Raw genomic sequence first — 20,368 nt, 5'->3', positions numbered from 1 at the left:
TCAGCACAGAGAAAAATAGAGAAGCTTCCTTTTCCCTCGTCTAATTGCAGGGAATATTGTATTTTATAGCAATAAAATCTCTAAGGATTTTAGATACTTTGAGCAGGTGAATTAAAAGTGATTCCAGAGAGTACTGGAAAAACTTGATTTTTGTTCATAGTGGGATTCATATTTCCTGATGAGTCAATATGGACTGTGAAAAATCAAATCCTAATGTTTGTTTTTTTCTTTTTTCAATGTTCATATACAGTGTTAATGTATCGAGGTGAAGCTGTTGAAGATTTCACAGGACCAGATTGTCGTTTTGTAAATTTTAAAAAAGGTGACCCTGTATTTGTCTACTATAAACTTGCAGAGGTATCACCAGAACTTTGGGCCGGAAGTGTAAGTAAAAGTTTGACAGGTGTTATATTCTTACTTTTGATGGGTAGCAGTGTAGATTTAAATGACTGATTTCTTGGGGTCTTTGTAGAGTTAACCTGACCTCTTTGCCAGGCCCTGTGCTCCTAACACACCTTAGGCCTGGCACAGCATAGAAAGTCAGGAGACTTTCTGAAACAGAACTCTACTGGTTGTGGTTGCTACCCCTCACATCAAGTTCCAGAAGGCTCTACACATCATGAAGGTCGTCATGGTGAAAACCTGACAATTCTTAGCTTTGCTGCTTCAAAAGGGAAGGATTCATGGACATTAGAGTTAATCCTGTAAATTAAGTCTGAGATAGTAACTCAGGCATGCATATTTAAAGTTGTTTTTTTTGTGTATTTTACCTAATCATTTGTGCTGTTTTTACTCTAAAAAAGCAGAATATTATGTTCATTGTGTGCTTCCCCCCCCCCTTTTTTTTTTGCAACTTCTGGGTCATCCATTTCCTGCTTTTCCTATATTCTATGCCTGAAGGTTCCCCCAGGGGTTCTACTTCCAGCCAGTTGTATGGATCTTCTGATGAAAGACATGACATTGTTTATATCATGCTTTGATATATTAAATGGGGAGATTCACTAGGAGTGACCTCATTGAGAGGCTTATGAGTATTGTCCTTTTCATTTAAAAAATGTGATAGGTGGATTGTTTACTTAAAATAGTAGCAAGGGTCTTTGATGACTGTAGGAATGTTCCAGTTTAGAGACATTCCGGGTTGCATCCTTGAAAGTTCTCACCCTAAATAAAACACCACACAGCAGAAAATAAGACAGAAAATAAGAGTAATCCCTATGGAAAACTAGTTTCATTTTGTTGCCATTTCTGACTCTTAGGGAATGATCTTGAAACATGGTGCCTCTGGGTACAAACTTTATATTTAGACAGAGTCCCAGTTGCAGTACTCCATATAAAGAACCATCTATTGTTTCTTTCAAGTATACCAAATAGGATTGGTAACCTTTAAACTTGGAACTGTTTTTCCATGTACCTAAGTGGCATTTTTCATGTAGTAGTCATCTTTCTCACCTTCTTTGGGCTTTTGGATAAATGGGCTTGATTTGCATTTTCTCCTCTCACATTGTAGCCTGTTAACTCTGTTCATCCCTAGGACTCTTGCCATTCTGGGTGGCAGCACTCATCCTGTCTTCCTGAGGAGCCCTGCTTTCAGCACCTGACCAGAAAGGATCTTTGCCAACTGAATGAGTGTTTGGGTGGCACTTTGTTTGCATTGCTCCTCTGGCATTCATTTGTCTTCTTTGCCTTCAGTCAGGTTGTGTTTTATCTGAGCTCCCTATAAAGTGAAAAACTCAGTTAGGAAAGGACCCCTGTCTAATCCATCTTCCTTTTGAATATTTCCTTTCAGGGCAGTGGCACTTAAGTAAATTTGTTCTGATAGTAGCTTATGCAGAATTTGTTCTCTTGTGGCAGTTCTTGGCTCCCCACCCACAAATCAAATCAACAGCACCTTGGCAGGGATGATGTATGGAAGCAAAATTAGATATAAAAATTATTTCCAGTCATGAACCTCCATGATTCTGCATCATTTTTTTTCATATCACAAGAAATGGGATACCACCCAGTGTGTAATTATGGAGCTTTATATAATCTATGGTCTCATTTGACACAGATTAAGAAGAGATAAATGTGTTCCCTTTCTCCATACATCTCTGGTTTCTTTCCCTTTTCCAAATTTAACCTTAATAGAATTTTCATCAGAAGGGAATAGTGTATTTCCCCTCAGACTCGCCTCTCATGTCATAAGTGTTATACTTAAGAAATTAAAAACTCTTTAGTTTTCAAAATGATTCTCCTTTTGAGTTTTTAATTTTTATTCTGCAATGTTGTTGATTTTCTAGAGTCTCAGACTTTATCTGCAGTGATGAAGCTTTTAATTGCTCCGTCTTATCTAATCTTCATGGCAGTATTCTACCACTAATACTGGCTCTCAGATGGTTTCTAGATATAACAAGAACATTCATGAATAGGGATATTTTAGAGGTAGTGATAAGATGCCTTTTTTAATTTTCTTTTTTGGGCATTTGATTTGCCTATCAGTTTCCTTTAATTATTGGCAAGAATCTTCTGTTCCTTTTAGTCAGTAGTTAGTAATAGGAGTGTCTTTCTCAAGGAGAACTTTATATACCTTTTGTACACTTTATGTAACTTCATATAATTTAACTGTTGGTGCTGAAAATAAATGGGGTTCTTTTCTGCAGAGGATTTATTTTGGGTGAAACTGAAGCATGATATGTGGTTTCATATGCATTATATTGTAATTTTATTTTCTCCCCTGCTGAGGGCCATTGTCAAGTAGGAATGAAGCTTCAAAATTTCCTTGCCAGCGTACCCCATGTTAAATGGATTTCACTGTTGACATTGCATGTAAGGTGACCTTGCTCAAGGACCAAGGCAGATCCAGGTTTAGAGCTGATCAGGTTTGAGGAAGTATCCCACTCCTTAGGGTGTTCCCAGTTTAAGACAAAAGGAGTTTTAGGGAAGTTGGAGGTTGAAGATGATTGCTGCTGGGAGTAGGGCGTGCCTGCAGCCTGAGTTCCCGCTGAGTTCTCCTGGAGAAAAAGTTTTTAGGAGGTGAATTGTTCGGGAGATTGGATTGCCCCCGAACCTGTGTGGAGGCGGTGTGAGTCGGGAATAAAGAATAGCTGTTTGAATCTACAAGGCTGTGAGTGCCTCCTGATTCTGTGCCCAGCCAAGACTGCAGCATTAATTTTCTCCCCCCTTCTGATTAATTAAACAACAAGCAATGTGGCTAAAGGACTGTGCCTGGTAGGTTGTTCAATTCAACATATGGTTCTTACCCGTCATGGGAGAACTGACCTTTAGACGTCAGTTTCCTGTCTTGGGTTGAATCCACTGCAACCAGATCAACCCGTCACTGACTACCAGTCCAGCATTCATCCATGCTTGTGGATAGGCCTAAGCACCAGTGTGGGGGGGTGAGGTTCTTGCCTCACCTCTGTTGGCCCCCAAATTTAACCTTGGTGCCAGTGGGGGGGGTGAGGTTCTTGCCTCACCTCTGTTGGCCCCCAAATTTTAGACTATCACTAGTAGAAGGGAGGAGGATAGAGAAATGCCACGACACCAAGCCAATTGACGGCTCCTTTGGAAAAATTGTGTCACTGGTGACACCATCAGCAAAGATGCCAGCATTACCACAATTAACATGGGGTGTGCTGGCAAGGAAATTGCATCACTGGTGACACCATCAGCAAGGATATGCCAGCAGTACCACAATTCGCTGCACCAGACGATAGTTCACAATGCATGCAACTCATATATAGTCCAGGCAAGTTCTGCAAGCAGTTCAAATCGGAGGAGTCTATCAATATGTCCATTTCCTCCAAAAGTAAATCAAGTCCTTGATTGAGCATTACTTGTTGAGTTATATTCATTGATGCATCAGTTTATACAGTTTACTGTGATAGCTATCATAGAAGCTGTAGTTTGGTTTTCTTAGTCTTTACTGGCACTGGGATGGAGATTGGAATTCTGGCAATAATGTTAAAGAGACATTATCCTGAACAGAATTATTAAATATAATGAAAAGGAAAAGTGAAAGTAAACAAACAGATCTGTTAATCACCTTTAAAAACAATAGTAAGCAAACAGTTCTGTTAACCACCTTTGAAAACAGTCATTAACAGCTGTTTACCTAATTTAGATTAAACCACTTAAATCACGTGAATAAAAAAAAAGAAAATTCGGATCCATTTTTTCATGAGCGCTCCTCATATAAAAATATGGACATACACACATACTGACATGCAACACAAAACAGTGCACACAGAACATACAACACATAAGACAATAATAACAGCCTTGTAGCTTTACCTAGGTAAAATCTCCATTGCAATGTTTAAAAACTCCACAGTCAAAAAATAAAACAGTCAAAAAACAAAGTTGATCAGAAAAACATTAACCTAGGTTTGTATGAGCTCAAAAAATAAAATACAACTTTATGATGTGGGAAAAATGCAATAATAAAATAGATATTGAAAAAAGGCACCGTGGTTAATCACTGTCGCAGATGTAAGAATAGCCAAGCTGGAGCTCTGGATATCAGCTGTTATGGATTTGAGTCAAATTATCTTCTTTTTGGTCTGTAGAAATTGTTTTCGTTAGTGTCTCTGGAATCTAAATCGGCTGCTGTTCTCCCTGTGGAAACACAAAAACAGAACCCCGACTCCAGACAAACACTGGATCAGGAGCTTTCCAATGTCCTGTTAGAATATCTTTCCAAAGTACCTTAGGCTTATGTACATTTTTTTGGATACATATGTCTTTCCACAGCATTAAGTCCTGATGAATCCAAATTTAAAAAGTTTAGAGTAAAAAAAGGGTTATTTTAAGTTTATCTTTGGGGGTATATACCCCTTTAAGATCCTTTTAAATTTAAGTCTTTCAAAAGCATTTTGCCTTAGTTTTTAGAATTACTTTAGTCCTTTTAATTTTTAGATGTGGTTTGAAACCATAGTTGTCTTAGCCTTTTGTATTTTCTATCTGAAATACCTTTACTTGACATTTTTAACCATTTTCTATCTTATTTCTATCTTCTAGTTTTCTTCTAAGGTTTTTATATTTACCCTTAGTTGCGTTCTTCTCTCCTAGTTTTCTTTTGTTTCCTATTTTGTGGGTAAAAAATTCTTGTCTTTCTACATCTTTTTATCTTCCTATATCTTTTTTACCTTTCTACATCTTCTCTCTTTTTTTTACCTTTTTGTACTTCTGTTTTTGAAGTTTTCCACTTCAAATTTTTAATCTTCTTTATCTAAATCTTTTATCTTATTATCTTCCCATTTTCATGGGTTATATTTTTTTTCCCTCCATCATGAAGGCATCTTAACCACCTTCAATTTAACCTTTTAAAGCTTTTTGCAATGTACTTAGGCATTTTATAACTTTTTACTTTAACAAAGATTATCTCATCTCCCTCTTTTTAGTTTAATAAGTACATTTTAATAGTTTGATGAGTAAAGCAATTTTTTTCCCGCCATGAAGGTATCTCAACAACCTTTAATTTAACCTTTTAAAGCATTTCATTTATCATCTATACTGTACTTTTAAATGTACTTTTTCACCACCTACAGCTTCACTCTTTTAAACGAGGCTTAGATTTTGTTTAAATCGCTTAATATTAGTTTACATGGCTGCCCTTCAACCAAAGGCTCTTTTTTACTCCATTAAGAAGCTTTTTCTCAATCTTCCATGTACAAATACCTTTTTTTTCTTTCTACCTTTCTCAAGCTTTTAAATTAAGTCTAGTTTCCTGAAAATCTTTTTAAATGACATTTTACAACTTTTCACTTTACCACACAGAGATTATCTCAACTAGAAACATTTCTTTTTCCTTTAACCTTTTATATTAAAATATATTTCCACATCTTGAATCTTTTTATATCTCTTTTTTAACCATTAACCCTTTTTATAAATTCACATTCTAAAACAACCCTTATAAAATTACTCCACTTTAATAAGATGAAATACTTTCATGTTTTTTAAGGTACTGTTATACTGTAATTGAAACCCAGCTGAAACTTCTTATACTCTCTGTATATAAATTACACATGATAGAATCTTAACACTTAGTAACCTTGTTTCAGCAAAGACACAGACCAAAGCAATATTAAACATTTTTCCATTTGCCAATTTATGAAAACACACATAATGTTTAAATATATTACCTTATGGAACTTAATAAGTAAAGAGTACTTGATTTCATATTTACTGGTTGATATTTTAACATTTTAGCTTTGTAAATAAATCAGCTGTCTGTAAAAACCAAGACAAGTATAGTGAACAGAACTAGCCATCTCTTTCTTGTTGAAGAAAAATCCTTCTACAGGATACCATAATGGTCCCATTGATATACTTAATAACTCATCTTTATAAAGCCATGGGCTACATTTTTGTATTGTAGCAACATATGCCATAGTTTTTCTTGGTCTTACTGGGGTACCTTCTTCCTCTAACAATTTTTCTTCCTCGGAGGCGAACAACTTCAAACCTTGAGTCAACCATTTTTCCCAGTTTTCCTGAGAAAGTTTTAGGAACAGGCCACTTGAAATGAAAACAAAATAAATCAAAACAAGAACACATTGTTTTTTGAAATGGTCACCCATTTTTTTGCTCTCCTTCAGGAGCGAGCAAATTCACTTACCCCCAAGCTTCAGACATCCCACGTATGGGCCACCATAATGCCGCAGTCTTGGCTGGGCACAGAATCAGGAGGCACTCACAGCCTTGTAGATTCAAACAGCAATTCTTTATTCCCGACTCACACCACCTCCACACAGGTTCAGGGGCAATCCAATCTCCCGAACAATACATCTCCTAAAAACTTTTTCTCCAGTAGAACTCAGCGGGAACTCAGGCTGCAGGCATGCCCTACTCCCAACAGCAATCATCTTCAACCTCCAACTTCCCTAAAACTCCTTTTGTCTTAAACCGGGAACACCCTAAGGAGTGGGATACTTCCTCAAACCTGATCAGCTCTAAACCCGGATCTACCTTGGTCCTTGAGCAAGGTCACCTTACATGTAATGTCAACAGCGAAATCCATTTAACATGGGGTACGCTGGCAAGGAAATTTTGAAGCTTCATTCCTACTTGACAATGGCCCTCAGCACTCCCCAAGTGCTTGTAAAAGTAGATTTGGACAAAGCTAGGAAAGCATATACTATCAATACATCTGCAATAGTGGTAATACATTCTAGAGATTTTTGTATTGTTTTTACTTATTAATTTTTATGACTATTGTGTATTGGTTAAGAAAGACATAAATATTGGTTTATGAGCAATGCTACAAAATGTACAGGTAAATTGTTGCTAGAGGTTATTTGGAATTGCATTTATAACCAGCTTTGATTTACATAGTTTTAACCATATAGTATCCAATAATCTTCTATGCAGATCTTTTATTTACTTCAGAAGTCTTAACTTTATATGCTCTGTGTTGAGAATTAAGCTAAATGTAAAAAAGAAAACTTCAGTGGTTGGAAATGTTGCTTTAATAGTTCTGTACTTAATTTTTATTTGGAATAATAATCTCAGTGTAATTGTTATAGCAACTTTCTTTCTTGGTTATACCATATACCTATCTATTATGTGTATATTTCCTGCCACTTCTGAGAAATCTCTTATTTATATTCCTTGTACAGAATTTATTTGATATTTGTCTCTTTTGCACTATAGGTTGGCCGTATGTTTGGATACTTTCCAAAAGATTTCATCAAGGTAGTTCGTGGATATATTAAAGAAGAGCTACAAATTCCAACAGATGTAAGTTATGGATTTCTTTTTTGTTCTCAATTGTAAACTGGCTTATAAATCCATCAGTTATATTCAGTTAACTGCTTCTGAATGTTTTATAATGTGTTTGGGGGGCAATCTAACATTTGTGTGTCAGATTTTCATTTGAAATCAGACTACCTGTAAAAAAAAAAAGTTTGAAAGGCATTCAAGGGTGATTATATTATAATCTGAGAGTTGTCTAATATATTGAAACAGATATTCTAAGAGGCAAATAATTTCATTTTACAGGCAAATCCCATTGGATAGTTATTAGACATTTTAAGTATATTTAGGTTAAATTAATAAACTCTAACTTTTATACTAGGTTAGAAATATGTACTTACAAAGGTTTTCTTATTCTTAGTCATATATGGGATCATCATAGTCATGTTATAGATTTGGAAAAGGGGACCTGAGCATTTCAGGTGATGTTCAGTCTCAGATCTTTTAAGGCCCCAACTGCTTCCTTTATACAACATTCCTGTATGGTGCTCTGACTTAAATTGATTTTGTGACTGAAAGGATTTCGTGTTCTAGAATTCTCACTTCAGCTGATTATTTTCTAGAGTTTTAAATTGTATAGTAATTGATGCCCACCAACACTGAAACATCTTTGGGCAGCTCTTTGTAGTGGCTGTAGAATATGCAAGCTGCTAGGCTAGGACAGTTCTTAGATTAGATGGACTGAATGGATAAAGTCATCCTGTTTGTTGTTGCTGTTCCTAAAATTTCTTTATAATCTCAGGGGCCGTAAAATCACTTCTGTTGCTTGTTGGACTTCATTGTTGGTAAAGAGAGTTCTTGGGATTTAAGCTGTGACAGCAGTTCACTGATTACAGAGAACTCATTTGTTTTGAACTCTGCCTTCTTATTGTATTTCCCATTACATGCATCCCTCATGGCTTAGAAATGCATGTGATGAGGAGAGGAAATCACTCATCCCTACTACGTTGAACTGCCTCCCCCACCCCCGGAACCCCCCGCAGAATATTATGGAGATTTAATTAGGAATGGAAATTTTTTAAAAACATGTCCATTCATACTATGGCTCCTTTTATATCAATTTGCTTACTAGTAGCAAGAAGGAAGACTAGATAATATACACATAATCCTGAGAGAGATCTTAGTGACTGTGAAACCCTGATGAAGAGAAAGGTGTATACCTTGTTGAATCTTGTTTTCAGTTTGTTCTTGTGGTAATAGTAATGTGAGGAGCCTCCTTAATATCATTCTTTATTCCATCCAATGTACTTGTATCTCAGTAAGATACTTTAAAACTGATTCATCTTTCTCAAGGCTGCAGGATCTTCCAGCTTCTCCTGAGCAAATGATTAAGAGTTAAATTTCTGAAACATAGGTGTAGATATTAAGAGCTGGAGGATCCTATAAGTGATACCTTGCCTTTCCCTACTTATGTTCAGAGCAAATTGAGAGACCCAAGAGTCAGGCAATTGGAGACCAAATTGTCACCATTTTTACTCATTATGCTTTTTAAAGAATATGACCCATGTTAAAAAAAGAAAGAAAGAAAGAATAGACTTTCTAACACTGTAGTCTAGAAAAAGACAGATTTACTCAGCCATAGATGGAGTTAGGCAGTGGGGGTTGGAAGAGGGTAATCTGGTTGACCTCAAAGATTCTTTAGAACCAATCCTGAATTTGGGAGCGTGGATGAGTTTGCTTTTGTGATACTTTGTTATTGACACATTAATGGTTTTCTTTTCCTTTTAGGAGACAGATTTTGTTTGTTTTGATGTTGGAGGAGATGATTTTGATAATTATAACGTAGAAGAACTTCTAGAATTTTGGGAATTGTATGATTCTGCAAATGAAGATTCTGAGAAAGCTATAGAAAAAGTGGGACAATTTCCTGAAGTCTCCCAGGATGTTGAACCTGAACCTAAACCAGTAGTAGCAAACTCACAAGAAATTGAAAGTGCATTCTCAGAAAACACTGTGGATCTTGAGGAACAATTTTTGGCTCAGAAGAACCATCCTCATGCAGATAGTCAAACAGGTAATGCTCAGGGTGAACAAACTTCATTTGAACTTTTTGAAGAAATACTACCAGATAAATTGAAAGTGCCAGAAAGTGAAAAAAACAAAACCAGCAACATTTCTCAGGTCTCAAACGAACAGGAGAAGACTGATGCTTATAAACTTTTGAAAAAAGAAATCAATCCTTATCTAGAAACCAAAGAAAACAAACAAGAAATGAGTATAATTTGGAAGATTTTAAAGAAAACTGAAACCACAGCCAAAAGGGTAGACATGATGGACAAGGAACGAGGTGATATGGAAATGGGAAAGGAGGAAAGTCCTCTGGCAGATGAGGCTTCTTTATAAATTTGACTGTATAGTTCAGTCATCCTTTAAATGGGATGAAAACAATTAACCCTCCCGTATCCTTGCCCAGTTGTTCTCATGGGCTCATGCCAGGACATGGAGGGCAGTGTTGAGGTATCTGGAACTGTGTGCTGAGGGGGAGTGCTGATCATTGGGCTTAAGTGGGGGTAGATAGTGTCATCCATCTGGCTCAATGCATTCTTCTCCCTTGTAGAGATGCAGCCACCCCATGAAGATGATTTTCCTAAAGAGAACACAAATCGTCTTAATAGAAATCTTCATGAAGAGCCAAACCTCCTGCGTCATCATTTTAATATGAACCATCCTGAAGAGCCCAGCCTCTTGAATCAACCTGTGACTGAGGACATGGGTGTTTCAGAAGTGTCTCAGATCCCAAATACTGAGAAAGTAGACCCAGGTAAAGCTTGCCAATTTTTCTCTACAAAGTAGAGGCATTACCATAATGAAGGCTTTCAAGGATATTTGTTGCCAAAGGTACGAAATAGAGCAGAGAGTGATATAGGTACATGTGAGTTCAAAAAAAAATATCTTAAGTGAGAGAAAAGCAAGAATAAAGATGACTAGAAATCAAAAATAGGCCAGAGACTGTAACTCACCTAAAAGCAAATGTTTAGGTATGACTAGCTTGTGTAAACCATTTACAACTAAAATATTTTTCTTCAAAGGCCTTATGCTCTAAAACTGTAGTTTTCAACCAGACCAACAGCACCAGAAACTCTAGGGGTGGGACCCACAATCTGTGTTTAGCAGGCCTTCCAGGAAAGTCTGGCCTAGTACAAGTTAGCTTGAATAATCACTGTTCATAGTCTCATAAATTCTGTGTTTTTCTTCCCTTTTCTTCTAAATGGAATATAATATAGCTCAAGTCCTGTTTTGACTTGCTTCCTGGACATGGTAATTAAACTTTTTCAAATGCAGTCAATGGTCCAGATCTTTATACTATATACTTACAGCAAACAGTACAGAACTGCAATCGATTTTAGATTGACACTTACAAATACTTCATCATAGTGCACAATATCCAGTGGGAGATGAGAAATAATTTTTCAAAAAAATCCCCAATAATGGCATCAACAGCATTCTACTTTTGTGTTGCTCACTCTCATTTTATCAGTAAATTAGATGATGACTAATTGTTTATTTTAATCCATCCAGTATGGTGCTATGAAGCCATAATTACTGTATTTTGTGTTTTTAAAGGTTCTGGTCTGTAAGCATAGCTATAAGCATTATCCTGCACCAGTGCAGGGCTTGGCAGCACTGATCTGAACCTCCCCCCCACCATCTGCACACACAGAGTGTAGGAGAACTCATAGCAAGGGGGGATTCAGTTAATTTGAGAAGGAATAACATATGAGTTCTCCCATTTTCCAAAAGACATTGCATCCATATATGAACACTACTGACTTCTGAACTGTCTTTAACTCTATAAGGTTATGAAAATGAATCACGCACCATTACGATTTGTTATTTTCATGCTCCAAAACTTTCAAGAATAGGGGAAACTTGACTTACAAAATTAAGAATGAATTATTTCCCTGGCCTTTTAAGTTCCACCACAAAATGATGTCAATGACCTTTAATAGGTAAAATCTTCCCAAATGTCATTTAATGTGTCTCAGGTGCTGAGATGCTGAGCCAATGGGGCAGACTTCACCAGCAGTCAAATTCATAGACCAATAGTGAATGGAGGGCCTGGGGTTGTAGCTCAGTGGTAGAGCGCTTGTCTAACATATGAGGCACTGAGTTTGATTCTCAGCACTGCATACAAATAAATAAAATAAAGGTCCATCAAAAACTAAAAAAAAAAAATTAGGCAAAAGCTTAAAAAAATAGTAGTGAATAGAATCTCAGGGTTGAGAAAGACTTTAGAGGCAACTGGTCCAACTTCTTAATAACTGCATGCTGGACTCCTGCTGTTTAATCAAACATACCCCAGGCTCATGTAACTCATACTGAAATTCCACCCCTACAAGCTCTCAGGTCTAACTGGAATTCTACCTCATTCACAGAGCCTCAATGCAGGTCTGTACCCAATTCCCTTTAGTCTCTCTTGGTACTACTGTGTTCTTTTTAAATGGTTGTCATCTGTCCATTCAATAAATAATTGTTGAGTATCTCTGCCAGGTGCCAGATACTGTGTTAAGCCTTGGCCCATTCCACCTGCAAATCTACAAACCAAGACTCCCTCTCTTTCAGCTTTCCTAAAATTTTAAACACAAAGTTTCACCAGCACTAAATCCATGTTTTTTGAATGTGACCCTATCTATATATCTCTGGTTTTAAAAATTTTCCTTGAGTAAATATTGTTCTGGTAGCAGTTGTATGGCCATGGAAGTAGTGGAGAGTAGACTGGAGATTGTTCATTTTATAATTGAAGGGTTTGACAGCTCTAATTAGGATTTTGAAGTTTTCTTCTCTGTTGTGTTAATTGTCTTTAGGAGAGCCACATATTCCAGGCACTGTGACTCATATATTTAGTGAAATACTCGATGAATATTGAAACTGAAGAGAGACAATTCTTATTCTATAGCATAAAATAAAATAGCAATTTCCCCTTTCAATTTTAGAGCTACTTATAACAGAAGGTACTCCTGTTGATGCTGCTGATACAGAAAACCAACTAGAGATAAAGGTCGAAGAGCCAGCAGATGCCACCCTTTTGGACAACATACTTTTCTTGTTATATTCATTCTTGCTTTATTTGTCTAAGATGGTAAGTTTGACATAGTTTCTTCAATTAGAATGTTGATTATTTATTAGTTTTTAAGTGGCTTCTGGTCATGAAGTGAAAAACTTAAAATGTCTTTATGAAAATGACTCTTGACCCTTTGAGTAGATAGCTCCTGAAACAAAAGCCATAGGGGTGTGGCTTTAATGGCTACTTGGTTTAGCACATGAGGAAGATTTGCTGTCTACCAAGGCTGGACATTTGCACACCTGTAAAAACTTGGTTCTTCCCCTCAGAACCTTTCATTCTGGCAGGGAGATAACAGCATTCACTTGAAACACAGTAAGATAATGGCAGAAAGAGAGGTATTTATTCGATGGTAGAACATTATTGTCCATAAATGCATTTATTATGGTTGGAAGGGTGATCAGTAAGGTCAGAAAGTGGTTGAGATGTGTTTGAAGCACAGGCAAAAGGCAAACAGGAGTCTGACATGTGGTTTGTTGTTGATTAGACAGGCTGGGGTGGTGGGGGAAGCTGGCAGTCAGAAGAAATGTGTTCAGAGAAATGGAAACATGAAGAAAGGATATTTGGGGAGGGCAGGAGAATGTGAATAGTTGGTGTTGTAAAGTGTGAAGTTGGAGGGGGATGGGCCTGTTGGAGAGGCCAGCAAATCTTAAAGGAAGTCATGAGCCAAAGTAGCATTAGACCATTAATAGTGGGGATCCTTAGAAAGTTTTAAGAATGAAAGGAATTAGGTTAGATCTGTTTCTTAGAAAGAGTCACTTAAGGCTGATCTTTCTAAAGAAAATCATGATCCAAACAAGACATTTAATCTGTCTAGAAGCTTATCTAAGCATTTTAGGACTTACCTCCCCCCTATTGGTATTTGTTGATATTGGACTTTTAGATTTTAATTATAGGAATGAGAAAGCTTTTAGAGTTGGAGGATAAGATGGTCCTAGGGCCATTGTGACAGTAATCCTCCTCAACTGAAGTTGTTTCCTGTAGGTTGTGTTATTTCAAGGCTTGTGTAAGAAAGATGATGTTGTTGTTTTCCTTGTAAAATGTATAGATTTTGAAGCCAGGTAGATCTGGTTTCAAATCCCAAGGTTATCATTTAGACGTTTGGGCAAATAACTAAACTTTTGAAAAAAGTTTTCCTCATCTTAAAAATGTAGATAATGCTTACTCCAATCATAAGAATTAAATGATTTGACAAGGTAAAATGTCTGGTGAGGTGTCAGGCATTTTGAAGGGTTTTACCCCTACACACGCCCTAATTCTCATGTAGACAGTCAGAAGGTGGTATAAAGACAATGAATACCTGGGGAGGAAAGACCACCAGGGTGGAAAAGATGTGGTGGGGAGAAACAAATCATTTTTCAGTTGGCTCCATGTTTGTTCATGATGGTGGCAGCCACCTGGGTAAGGGGTATATATGAGCCAGGCAGTTAGAATAATTATATTTCCAGTGATTAAAGCAGTCTTCCACAGTCATAATTTGATTATCAGAATGAATCAGCATCACTTAGAAAGTTAACAGCCTCACGATATGGGAAGGATTTCTTTATTCATATTTTTAGGTATGCACAGAGCCCTCCTCTAGGTCTAGGTCAGGGGACATGAATGTGGTGCAGGTATGGTCAGTGATTGTACGGTGATAGGTAAGACATAGACGTGAGTGGCAAAGAAGAGGCACAATGTTAGGAGACTGATTTGAAAGGAGATTTCAAAAAGGCATTTTGATGGCCCAGTATGTAAAGGACATTGTGCGAGGACTAAAAGACTCTAACAGGTGTAAGGCATGATTGTGATTTTTGAAAGCCTTAAGAAAAGGACTTAACAAATATATGCAAAAATTATGAACAAGTCAATGTAAAATCTTAAACAAGTAGTATGATATCTGATAGGACTGGAGAGTAATAGGCTCTGATGTGTTTGGGAGATGTGCACCAATCAGATTCATTGATCAATGGAATCCTAGCAGAATCTTAGTGTTAGAAGAAACCTTGGAAGGCTGTTAGTCTAGTTTCTCACTCATTGCTATTATTTTCTTTACTGTGGCCCTGACGAATAGTTATGAGGCCTGTACACCAGTATTTCCTAGCATGAGTCACTCTCTTACAAGGCTATATGTTCTTCTGTTGTCTAGTTCATCCTTGTATTGACTCCAAATTTTCCTCCACATGATTTCCTCTATAAAATTGAATTCTTTTCTACATAGAAATCCTTCAAATATTTGAAGTTATATCTTAATTTAAAAATTATTTTTAGTATTTTTATCATGGAAACTTTCAAATAAGAGCAGAGAGAATAGTAGGGGACTATAGGTAACCATAACATACTGTATATTTTAGAATACTAGAAGAAAAGATTGTGAAAGTTTTACCATAAAGAAATGATATTTGAGGAGGTAGATATATTTAACTGATTTAAACGTTACATAGTGTATGCATGCATCAAAATGTCATGTTACCTACTTCAATAATTATAATGTTTGTTTCTATGTAATAGTTAAAAATAAATTTAATTAGAAAAGCTTTAAAGAAAAGCATAGAGAATAGTATAATGAACCCACAGGCCATCACACAACTTAACAGTAATTCCTTGATAGCCAATATCAGTGAGTTTTTTAAATTTGTTCTAATTGGTTATACATGATAGCAGAATGCATTTCAATTCATTGTATATAAATGGAACAAACTTTTCCTAGTTGTACACAACACGTGTAGTCCTACATGTACCTCGGGTAATGAGGTTCATCTCATTCCACCATCTTTCCTATCCCTCTGCCCCCTCACCTGTCCTACCTCCCCTTTGCCCAAAGTTCCTCCATTCTTTCCATGCCCCTTACCACCCACCTCACCCCCACTATGGGTCAGCATCCACTTTCAGAGAGAACATACAGCTTTTGGTTTTTGGGATTGGCTTACTTCCCTTAACCTGATATTCCCATTCACCCGCAGATGCCATAATTTTTTTCTCTTTTAATGCTATAAGAAATATTCCATTTCATATATGTACCACAGTTTCTTTATCCATTTATCTGCTGAAGGGTTGGTTCCACAAAACTATGGAATGCTTCACAAATGTGGGTGTCATCCTTGCTTGGGGACTATGCTAATTTTTTCTGTATTGTTCCAATTTTAGTATATGTGCTGCCAAAGCAAGCACACTCTGAGTTTTAACAAATGTAGATACCCATGTAAAAACTACCATAATCAAGATATAGAACAGTTTTTTATTCACTAGAAAAGGGGTTTCCTTGGGATCCTTCCCAGTGAGTGCCTTCACCACCTGTTCCAGGCAACCATTGGTAACTTTTTTTTAAAACTATAGATTCATTTTTCCTACAGTACTGTTTCATATATATGCCACTATAAGTGGACTCATATCTAGGAGTGCAATTGCCTCCTACGTTTAATGTATGTTTTTATCTTATGTGATACTGTCAAGCCATGCTAAAAAATGACCACAATCATTTTATACTTCCACCAGCAATTTAGGAGACTTCCACTTGACTTCATCTTCACTAGCACTTGGGCCATTCTAGTGGGTATGTCTTTGTGAGTTTATTTCCTGATAATTAATGATATTGAGTGAACTTTTTTTTCTCTTTTGAGATAGAGTCTCACTAACTTCCTTAGGCCCTTGATAAGTTGCCAGCCTCAAACTTGGGATCTTCCTGCCTCAACCTGGGATTGATTGCTGGGATTACAGATATGTGCCATGATGCCAGGATCAAATACTTCTTCATGAGCTTGTTGACCATACTGTTTTTGTACGTCAACTCTCTCTGGCTAGCTGGAATCCAGACTTCTCCCAGCTCAGTGCCAACTGTGGGATTGGTTAGCTTATAGTTGTTTTTGGCCCTCACAGGTACTGCTTAGAACGTAGCCCCAAACTGAAGACCACCTCCATGCAGATTTCTGGAACTCTTTTTCTTTGTGGCTCCCATGTTTCTGGTAGTTTTCTCTACATATTTTTGGCTGCTTAATCTCCTGGAACTCTGGTCTCTCTCTCCTCAGTGAGTCTCTTGTGCCCCATTTGTGTTCCCCTTTTCAAACTGAGGTCTAGAGGGTGCCTCCAGGTAGAATGCTCACCTATTTGTTCTCCTGCTCTTAGGGGTGACAGTTGCATGTTCCTTGTGGCTTTCTATCTGAAAAATAGCTCTTTAAAAATCTTTTTTGACTGGGCATGATGGCACATGCCTTAATCCTAGTGGCTTTGGAGGCTGAGACAGGAGGATCACAAGTTCAAAGCCAAAAATGAGGTGCTAAGTAACTCAGTGAGACCCTGTCTCTAAATAAAATACAAAATGGGGCTGAGACTGGGGATGTGGCTCAGTGATCAAGTGCTCATGAGTTCAATCCCTGGTACCAATATATATATTCCAACTTTCTGGTTGCTTTCAGTGGGAGAACAAGTCTCATATAAGTTACTCTCTATTGATTTCTTTTTTTTTGTAATTTTTTGCAATAATTGAAAAAAATATGTTTCTGGGACTTCTAGGATATATTGTACTTTGGGTGAATAAATGACATCCCCCTGGTACAACAATTTAACCTGTTTTCTCTATTGCCTTTTTTTTTTTTTTTTGGTGGTGCTGGGGATTGAACCTCGGGCTCCATGCATTGTAGGCAAGTGCTGAGCTAACAACCTCAGCCTCTCTCTGTTGCTTTATATTTCTGGGAAATTGGTAGTCAGGTTTAGGTTCAATTCTGTTTCTTATGAAAACTTAATAGGAAATATTGCATTGACATCTGCATGTCCTCTCCTTTGATGTTGACTACTAGTCAACAGTGACCTTGGTGAGATTTGCTAATATATTACAGGTTGCAAAATAGCAATGGTCTGAATTGCTGGGATTTTTCTTTCTTCATTTAAAGGTTGGGATGCCTATACAAATAAAAATTTATGATTGATTATTCTTTCTTTTTTTTTGGTACTGGGGATTAAACTCAGGGGCACTTGGCTAGTGAGCCATATTCTCAGCCCTATTTTGTATTTTATTTATATACAGGGTCTCACTGAGTTGCTTAGCAATTCGCTTTTGCTGAGGCTGACTTTGAACTTGCTATATTCCCTCCTCAGCCTCCCAAGCTACTGGGATTACAAGTGTGTGCCACAGCGCCTGGCTATGATTGATTATTCTTTACACAGATATTCGGTTTGTATAGTTAAGGCAGGAGATAAACATTTGATTCTTTTTCTTCATTTAAACACTTTTCAGAATAGTAAGGTATTATTCTAGCATTATCAAATGATACCCAAAGGGGCTTTTGAAATCTTTTTAACTTTTATTTAAGAGTCAATATGATGTCATGCATTTAAAAATATTTGGTGTGTTTAATCCAGTTAGGAATAGTAATTGTTCTTACCTGATGCTCAATTTCTCCCCCTTTTGCCTTGTAGAAGCCTCTTTATCTTGGCTCCTGGGACCCTTTGCCACCACCTAGTGGTCATTTTTACCTGTTTCCCTTGCTTTTGAAGTATGAGATGTTCCAAGTTCATCTTAAACATTCCCTGTCCAGACCTTGAAGGAACTATTTCTCTAAAAGAACTTTGGTTTCTTTCAATAGGAAATGATATTTAGAGGCTACATTCCAAGTACTAGGATTGCTTATTGCTCAAATTGACTGTCATTTGTAAGCCTTTTTAGTAAGTAAAATCCCCACATATTTCTGTAAGCTCAGAAATATGTGGGGATTTTTGATCATGTCATTTAGATAATTCCCATGAAAATTCAGTATGCTAGAGAGATTTTACTTCACTTCATCTATCTTAGATCTGTGTTTTCTTTCTCTGATGTTGGAGTTCCAGTTTTCAATGACATCAATATAATTGTTTACAGTCTTGTGCCACTTAATGACATTTTGGTCATTAGTCCATAATAATGGAGCTAAAAAATTCTTGTCACCTAGTATTTTTAATCTTTTTTATGTTTTGATATATTTAGATATATAAACATTTACAATGTTACAATTGTCTACAGAATTCAGTATAATAATATCTTATAGGTTTTTATCCCCAAAGCGATGATATACCATATATGAATACCTACGTGTGGAAATGGCTATATTTTCTAGGTTTGTATAAGTATACTCAATGATGTTTACACACTGAAATTGCCTAAGATGTGTTTCTCAGAATTTATTCCCATTATTAAGCAACACACGACTATATTTATGTTGTTTAAAATACTTTCAGGAATGTATTCCTGAAATTAAATGAAATTCTCTTGTCTTTAAGCTATATCCCACTAAGGTATGTTTGAAATAATTCATTTCTGTGGTTTGTCACCAACATGATATCACAGGTTGTTTCATTTTTGCTTTCAATATTTAGGTGTTAATTTTTAAAGATTTTTTTGTTTATTTTACAATTATTTAAATATTTAGAAGAGCCAAAGTTAATTTGTGAAAATAAGTTGTTTCTGTTTTCTGGTACTGGTGATTGAACCCAGGGCTCCTATCCACTGAGCCACATACCTAGGCTCTTTATTTTTTATTTAGAGATAGTTCTCACTAAGTTGCGTAGGGACTTGCTAAGTTGCTGAGTCTAGCTTTGAACTTGTGATTCTCCTGCCTGATTTTGAAAGAACTCTAGCTTTTGTCCCAGTTCTGTCTACCCTGATGTTACTCTCTTTTATAGTTAACTTTAAAAATTTATTTCCTTATGCATTCTGCTATTAAAAAAATAAGCAAATGAGAAAAGGGATATGCAGCTCAGTGGTAGAGCACTTGCCTACCATACATGAGGCCATGTGTTCAATCCCCAGCACCATAAAAAGAAAAAGAAAAGCAAATGATTTTTACATCTAGCTATGATAGCTTTATATATGTACTGGCTTCACCTTCCCAACTGAAACAATTAAAATAAATATGAAAAAAACCCCACAAACATATAAAATTTTAAGATCCAGTAACATTGAAGATCAAGCAACAAAGAATGATTCTGGAAACATAAAGAACAAATGCTATGAGCTCTTTAGTTGCCCCAGCTTTTACTATGTTAAGAGATTCCCAAGCCATGACAAAGAAGGGGAAGTCAGGCAGAACCAGAGGATACCATGAATTGAGAGATGGTGCTGAGATTCCAGGAAAACCAAAGTGACTAGAATTCACAGGGTGGAGTACCAAAAGAAGGTTGCTACATTGAGAGACAATTCTGGAAATCTGTGAAAGGCTCTCTGAGTGTTCAGCAGGGTATTGATCTGCACATAAGTGTGATGAAACTGCTTAGCAAGTCAGAGAAACCATCTTAAGTGATTAGAAGGAACAGGTCCTAACACAGGGACCAGAATAGCACCTGGAAAAAACTATCTAAGGAAGTTGGGTAGAATAATCAGAAGGGTGTTACCTCGGACTGACTATTACAATTTATGTCATACCTAACAAATATTCAGACCCAAGAGAATCAAATAGTTTCCAGTAATTTAATTGTATACAAAATATTAAGAATAGTAATTCGTAATGTATGGCATCGAATCAAAGCTTACCAGGCATGCAAAGAAGCAAGAAAAATACAATCCACAATGATGAGGAGAAGAATCATCCAATCAAAGCCAACTGAGAACTATCAGAGATGTTAGAA

The 20,368-nt window shown here is 36.7% G+C and overlaps 1 non-coding gene and 1 pseudogene across 1 annotated transcript; one reads left to right on the top strand and one right to left on the bottom strand.

The window, feature by feature from the left end:
* The window catches only part of LOC144374821 (transport and Golgi organization protein 1 homolog), a 48,548-nt pseudogene that overhangs the window by 389 nt on the left and 27,791 nt on the right, over positions 1 to 20,368 (top strand).
* Positions 15,840 to 15,946, bottom strand: LOC144374822 (U6 spliceosomal RNA). Its single transcript, XR_013434098.1, has one exon. It is a non-coding gene; the product is annotated as a U6 spliceosomal RNA (small nuclear RNA).

Source organism: Ictidomys tridecemlineatus, unplaced genomic scaffold (genome assembly GCF_052094955.1).
Source record: "Ictidomys tridecemlineatus isolate mIctTri1 unplaced genomic scaffold, mIctTri1.hap1 Scaffold_898, whole genome shotgun sequence".
In the NCBI taxonomy this organism is placed as follows: domain Eukaryota; kingdom Metazoa; phylum Chordata; class Mammalia; order Rodentia; family Sciuridae; genus Ictidomys; species Ictidomys tridecemlineatus.
This window is presented reverse-complemented; position numbering and strand designations above follow the sequence as displayed.